The sequence below is a fragment of the Dendrobium catenatum genome, unplaced genomic scaffold (genome assembly GCF_001605985.2).
Source record: "Dendrobium catenatum unplaced genomic scaffold, ASM160598v2 fragScaff_scaffold_786, whole genome shotgun sequence".
NCBI classification, from domain to species: Eukaryota; Viridiplantae; Streptophyta; class Magnoliopsida; order Asparagales; family Orchidaceae; genus Dendrobium; species Dendrobium catenatum.
This window is the reverse complement of record NW_021319248.1, coordinates 54,281-62,031: the sequence shown is the minus strand read 5'-3', so window position 1 is coordinate 62,031 and position 7,751 is coordinate 54,281.

Here is a 7,751-nt window from a genome sequence, read left to right as displayed (position 1 = left end):
TTGATGTAGAGTTTTCTTAAGATGTATTCTGATTTCTGACAGATTTTTGAATTGGTATTGCTGGCGAGGATATAATTTTGCTACAGATGGTGTAAACGTTTTCTTTCACAAAAGAATGTGGCTTCATCTAATTTTTTATTTAGATGCTTTGTTGAGCTTTACGTTTGAGGGAAACTAGCTAAAGTTTCTTGAGTTAGATATACTTAGGGAACTTGAAATGGATGAAATATTCTTATATTATTTTCATTTATTTGATTTATTTGATATTTGCGACAATTTAAAACAACAATTCTTGTTTGAATTCTGTCATGCTTATCTATCTGCAACTTCTTTCAAGGGGAGTAATTGAACTAATATTTTTTCCTTTTGGGTTAGGAAGTATGGCATGTTCAGTGAACCTTCTATTGTGTTTGGTATGGAAAATGAAGTTTTCTTTGAGAAAATGGTGTCAGGTCATTCCGTTCCATATGTTGTTGCTGCTGCTTTGAAACTCCTTAGATCAGCGAACATATAAGGTGACTAGATTGAAATCACTTTTTTGTGTGGAAATTTGTTGCTGTTATCTTCATCACTAGTTTTATGCCAATTAAACTAAATGTAGGATTTGTTAAATCCTATAAATCCAGATTTTATAATTTCTTAGAGGATTAAAACATGAAAACTGTTTGGCATGATAACTGTAAAATTTGGTAAATCATGGTAAACTGGTTAGGTTTTTGTTAGATTTATAAGAGGACAAATTGTTAAATCGGTTAAATCTTGTAAACGATTAACAAGTTCTGGAGTTAATCTATAATGAAGAAGAAACGAGATTTATCATGAAAGTAAGTTTTGAAGAGTTCAAAATTTCATTTGCTAGGATATAAGCAAAATCTTGCTTAAATCCTGCCTAACATAGGATACCAAAGAAGCCCCTTAAGGTCTGCTAAATTTGATGTTATAGTCCATTTAAATAAAGGAATAAATCTGCAGATTCCCATTAAAATCGCCTTGATGAAAGTTGCTTACCAGTCATGCCGGAGTTTGGGTCATGCCGGAGTTTGGGTGACCTGGAAAGCACTACAGACCAAGCAATCAATTCCACTGAGCATAAAATAGGAAAGAAACAACAGCCAAAGCAAGATTCTTATTTCACTGAGTATTTGTCTCAATTGTGAAAGCTAGATATTTGTGTTGTTTGATTACAGATATTTGATGACTAAGTTCCTTCTTATATTAAGGCACACATCATCAGCATCATCCTGAATTTATTTTTGTTCTATCTGTTTAATTTGTTGTAATATCGCAATAATAAAAAATTTTGTTCAGCATTCTAATCATTTGTTTTGGAAGCCTATGGTGCAAGGATTTGTTTCGTTAATTTAGAATGGAATTGATTTGTGATGCGAACTGATATTATAACAATTGCTATTCAGAATCAATGTTTCTATTTTTTAGTGGGATCCGCAGCACTAGTGAAAGTCACTTTGAAATGTTTTATTCAGATTTTAAAATTCTTTTTTGTTTTCATTGAAGTAGGGTTTGGAAATATTGATATATTTTGTTGAATTATGAAAATTATGAAAGTTATTATTATTATGACTGGTTTTGATCACTTTTTTTTGAAGCTATTTGTAGTGTTAATGCAAAAAATTTACTCCCTGAATTTTAATGAATCTTTAACGTAAATACAACATGAATTTCTCTCTTCCAATCATCTTCTTCATTGATCTATTTGCTTGGTTGATTGAATTGCCACTATCCCAATTGTAACATTTGGTGGATTAAAGCCTTTGACAATCTTCATATGTGATCCATTCCAGGTGAATGTTAAATATTTTTTTATTGTAATTTCCAATGCATTCATCATCCTTTTAAATGTTGACATTCTATTTTTAATGTTTGTACAAAAGCTTTGAAAGCTAGGAAATTTATACACACAATATGGTGTTTGATTCTGGTATGGGCCAGACTCGAACAAAATTTACTTCTCATTTCCTTCTAGATCATTTGGTTTGGAAGCCTATGGTGCAAGGATTTGTTTCATGAATTGAAAATGGAATTGGTTTTTCTGCTATTTGTATATAATAATTGTTATTCATAATTAATGTTCTTTTTTTGGGTCCGATCCCCTACAAGGAATGTCAAATAATTTCTTTAGTTTGTAAAATTCTTTTTCGTTTAAATAGTTAGTTGGAATTTAAAAAAATTGATATATTAGTCTAAAATATGAAAATTATTATTTTTATTTCTATGACTATATGTGATTTTGATCACTTTATTTAAAGCTATTTGGAGTGCTTTAATGCAAAAGCCCTCTCTCTCTCTCTTTCTTTATATATATATATATATATATATATTAGATGTCATAGATTTAACCTATGTTAAGAAGATAGAGTAGTCCTAAAAATATTTTTTATTCGAAAATATTAGAAATGATTTTTTTTTAAAATTAGATTTAAATGTGAATTTAACTCTTAAAGAGGATATAATGGTAAAAAATGATTCATGTAGCTCACCTCACATATTGGGATAAAGACTTGATGTTGTGGTTTAGAAAATATTGATATATTTGGGTTCAAAATGTAAGTTATTATTATTATGACTGATTTTGATCACTTTGAAGCTATTTGGAGTGTTAATGCAAAATGTGACTCTCTCTCTCTCCCCCTCTTTATATATATGAGAATTTGATTTTATGTGCCTCATAATGCATATATTTGGATAAATATACTATTAATATTAAGTATCCTCTAAAGTCATTTTCAATTGTAAAGGTCTTTGATATCTCATATTTTTTAATGAAAGTACAAGCATGAATTTTTTTTCTATCAAGGAGATACTCCTCTGATGATCTACTTGATTGATTTATGTTTTGTTTGAGACTGTCTTTTTAATGATTTTTAAAATAATTGTTTAGTACAAATATTTTGTAAATTATAAATTATTGTATTAAAAGTTGTATTAGAGAGCAATGATCTTAATTGTCACCATTCCAATTATAACGTGAAGTAAATCAACGCCTTCAGTAATCCTCTCATGTGATCCCTTGCAATGTCAATGGGGATAATCAACGCCTTCAGTAATCCTCTCATATTCTGCATCATTTCCAATTAAGGGACAGCATCATTAGTATCAGCCTGGTTTTTTTTTTGTTCTGCCTGTTGAGCTCTTTGTAATTGGTAAATAATGATAGATGTGGTTCGTCATTCAGTCATTTGATTTGGAAGCGTGGTGTAAGGATTGGTGTCGTTAATTTCAAACTGAATTGGTTTGTTCTATGAACTGATGTACAACAATTGATGTTCATAATTTTTTTTGGGGAAATATCGGGGCAGAAGCCCATGTATTAAAATGAAAAATCAGTTACAAGTAAGGAGGGGCTCAAATGGGAGATCCCGAGTATCTCAATAATTTCAGCGGCCAAAGGGGCATCTTTAGCAAAAATAATGGAACTCTTGCCAGGGTTAATATGAAGGTTAGAGGTAGAAGCAAAACGGTGCAGACAATTCTTAAGGTTAATGACATTATCAGAAACAACATCTCCAAACACCAGGAGATCATCACCAAAAAGCAAATGGTTAATAGAAACACCATTGCAGGAGATACCCGAGAAAAAGGAGGTTGGAGACAGTAAAAGATACCCATTGCAATGTAGAATAACAGCGGGGATATGGGGCAACCTTGTCTAAGACTCGAAGAAGATCTGAAAAAACCTTTAAAGGATCCATTGATATAGATGGAAAAAAAGGCCTCTGAGATACAACCTTTAATCAATTTAATGAAAAGCTTGGGAAAACCTTTAAGCTTCAAAAGGTTTAGGAGAAACTCTCCTGATAAAGAGTCGAAAGTTTTTTTGATGTCAAGTTTGGCACAAAAAAGATTTCTCCCCATTTTAAATTACCTCAGAATTTCAAAAGCCAAAATGATATTATCTGGAGAACACCTATTATAGATAAAGCCTGTTTGACTTTCATGAATAACAAGAGGCAAGACCAACTTCAACCTATTAGCCAACAACTTCGCCACAATTTTATAGAAGACATAGCATAAAGAAATGGGTATTTAATTAGAATTATGGGAAACATGTGATTTTTTAGGGATCAAAGTGATGGTCGTGGCTTTAGTACTCATGGGAAGAAAACCAGTAGAGAAAAAACTCTTAACAGCCTTGAAAACTTGATGACCAAGCAGGGGCTACTCTTTTTTATAAAACTCGAAAGAGAAACCGTCAGGGCCAGGAGCATCAGAGGCCTTGCTAGTAAACACGATGGTTTTAATGTCATCATCAGTAACGGGCAATGAGGGAGCCGAAAAGCTGTTGGGGAACCAAGTTACCAGCATGAATAAAGGAGTCATCCCACAGAACTGGAACCGGAGTGTTAAAGACCTTATGTAAATGATTAATGATGGAATTAGAGATATCGGGAAGGGTAGAGAAGTGGCCTTAATCAGTAGTAATTTCTCTTATAATATTTCTATTTTTCCTTGATCTGATCTTAGCATAGAGAAACCCCAAGTAATCTTCACCCTTAGTTAGCCAATAAGCCTTGCTTCTTTGAGAGATCCAAGAGGACCAAGCAGCTTGCAAAGAAGCTAAATGATCATTAACCTCTTTAAGTATGTTATTTAAAACTTGGTCCAAAGTTTGAGTTTGGAGGTCACCAAGATAGCTGCTTTGTAAGCCTTTTAAGATCAATGATGGAGTTTGCAAGATAATTAGAAGATTCCCATTTCATGCCCTTGAGGGATCTCTTAAGAATCTTAAGGCAATAATAGAAAGCTGAAATAGGGCTGCCTAAAGCAGGCATAGCAAAAGCTGAGATAAGAGCATCCCAAAAAACATTCATTTTCACCCAGTAGTTTTTGAACATAAACTTGGCAAAGGAAATAGAGCAAGAGGAGTCCATGAAGATAAGAGGGGAGTGGTCAGGAGGGGCCACTTTATAGTAAGAAGATTGAAAAGAGGTAAGTAATGCTGGATTGAACAGGACCCTATCCAACTTGATGTGTATGGGTTGATCCACCCTTTGATTAAACCATGTGTAGAAGAACCCAAAAGAGGCAAGATCTTCGACACCACAATCAAAAATGCATTTATTAAGTTCATCCAAAGAGCTCGAATGAAGAGGATTGTCACCTGCTTTTCCAAAATAGAATCTGCAACAATTAAAATACCCCATGATAATCTAGGGCTGGTCCGAAGAGGGGACAAGGTTACGCGGATCATTCCAGAATTCCTTTATGTCAACCACACTGTTAGCAGCATAGACAACAAAGAGATAAACCGGAGAGGAGGAACTAGTCGAAAAGGAGCCATGGATGATTTGGGAAGAGGTCAAGGTGGGGGATGAAGGAGACAAAAGAAGGGTTCCACTTAAGCCAAATTCTTCGTTGGGAAGAAAAATATAAATTATTGTAGCTTGCTTCAACATCGAAAACCTTATGATTTTTAATGAACCAAGGATCCAAAGTAGCATGGAGTTGCACCTTAGCTTCAAGAATACACAAAAGCTTAAGACTATAGGAATAAACTGGTTCTTTGCAAAACCGAACTTTGTCAAGGCTATTAAACCCCCTCATGTTCCAACTAGCAAATGCATACATGACATTAATACCTTAAAGCTTTAGCCTTTTTAACGGATTTAGGCTTACCTTTCTTAGCTTCTTTGGGAGACTTGCTTTTGGATTTAGAGGATATTTGATTGTTAGTTGATGAGGAAATATCAACTGAAAGAGTAGTATTTTCCGTAGAGGAAGAAGAAGGCATATCAGCCACATGGGGTTGACCAATAATGGGAGGCAAAGAAATTTCATCAGTTTGCAAGGAGGCAAACATATTACTAAGCGGGACATTAGAAGGGGGTATGGTGACTGGAGGGGAAGTTTGCTCCGAGGAGGAGGAAACTTTAGTGGGTAAGTTCAGGTTCGATAAAGTAAGGCTAGCGGGGGGCAGAGAGGTGAGGGTAGGAGGAGGAGAAGATCTTGCACCAGAGGTAGCATTACCAACGAAAAGGGTTAAAGAGGGTGAATGATTAGTGGATGAGATGAATCTGGGATGGAGCATCCATAAGGCCAAAGGGAGGTCAATAATTTTAACCTAGATAAGAATGGAGGACGATTCATCCCTTATCGATTTAAACTTAGGCGACCACCATTGAAGAATGAATGATTTCCCTAAAAGGAACCACGGTCCCCCCGTCCAAACATCTCAAGATCCTCAGAGGATGTAAACTTAAGCAAGAAAAAACCATCTGTAAGTGAGAGGAGGGAAAGTCAACCTTTGAGATTCCAAAGCGTTTTAATGGAGGAAAAAACCTTTCATAGTAAGGACATTGACCTATTGATTATCCCACCAGGGAAAGCGTCCAGAGGTGCCTTCAGAGAGGTCATTAGCAGAGAAGGAGAGCTTCTGGATGGGAGCGACAAAGGATATCGAAAAATCAAGCATTTTAGAAGCAAGCGTCGATAGATTGTGGGCATAAGAGGTCGCCTGTAGCATAGGAGGTGGACCCAAGAGAGAGGGGTTAGAAAGGGGAGGGAAAGCATGCGGGGTAACCTCCATCAAGAGAGGGAGAGACTCCTCCCCAATGGGAAGCACCAAAGAAAAAACAACTGTGATGAGGAGAAACCAGAGCCAAAACCCTAGCAGAGCCTGATGTGGTTGGATGTTCATAATCAATCTTCTTCCTCTTTTTGGGTGAGATCACCAGCACATGTGAAAATCACCGTGAAATATTTTCTTCGGTGGTAAAATTCTTTTTGGTTTTCATGTTAAATAAGAAATTGGAAATATTGATATTTTAGGCTAAAATATAAACAAATATATTTTTATTATTTTTGTTAAAGTGTGAGAAATGTAATAATGAGAAATTTTTTATTCTCTCTTTTTTTTTATTAGATTTAAATGAGAATTTGGCTCTTAATAAAATACAATAGAAAAAAAAAAATAAGTTAATATTATCAATCATATGAGTGTGATAAAGGCTTGATGTTGTTTTTGTATGATAGTGTGTAGTTTTGATCACATTATTTGAAGTATTTTATTATTTTAATGTAAAATCTCTCTCTTTCTCTATTATATGGAGATGCATTACTTTGCCAGAGTTATATATATTGATATGAAACTGGGGGCGTGGTGGAGAAAGTCACAAAGAAACTTGAAAGTTATAATCCTTTTGGGAGAGCTAGGTAATCATTCTTCACGTAGCTCTTTATTTCTCTTGAACTTTTGTATTGTAGTGCATATACTCATCAACTTCCTTTAAAAAAGGTTGACGGTATAGATAATTATAATTACTATAATATATTGCAGATAAAGTTTTAACAATACAAATATTTCATTAGAAATAAATATTAATTTTTCTATTAAGCTTACATAATCATTTAATATAATAATGAAATGCATCGTGAGTCAATATTTTATGAAATAAAAATTAAATTTTCTACCAAGCCTATACTATTTTAGTATAATCATGAAATGCAATGGTGAGTTAGTATTTTATGAGATAACAATTACATTTACAACAATAACAACAATAAGCCTTTATCCTACTATGTGGGGTCAACTACATGAATTCTTTTTCTCCATTATGTCCTGTTAATGGTCAAATTCTCATCTAAATCTAATAAAGAAAGGTTATTTTTAATATTTTATAACCAAGATTTTTTAGGTCAATCTCTACCTTTCTTAAAATGATCAAATCTAATACATATACTTTCCTAATCGGGTCATCGAAAGGCCACTATTTTATGTGATCAAATCATCTAAG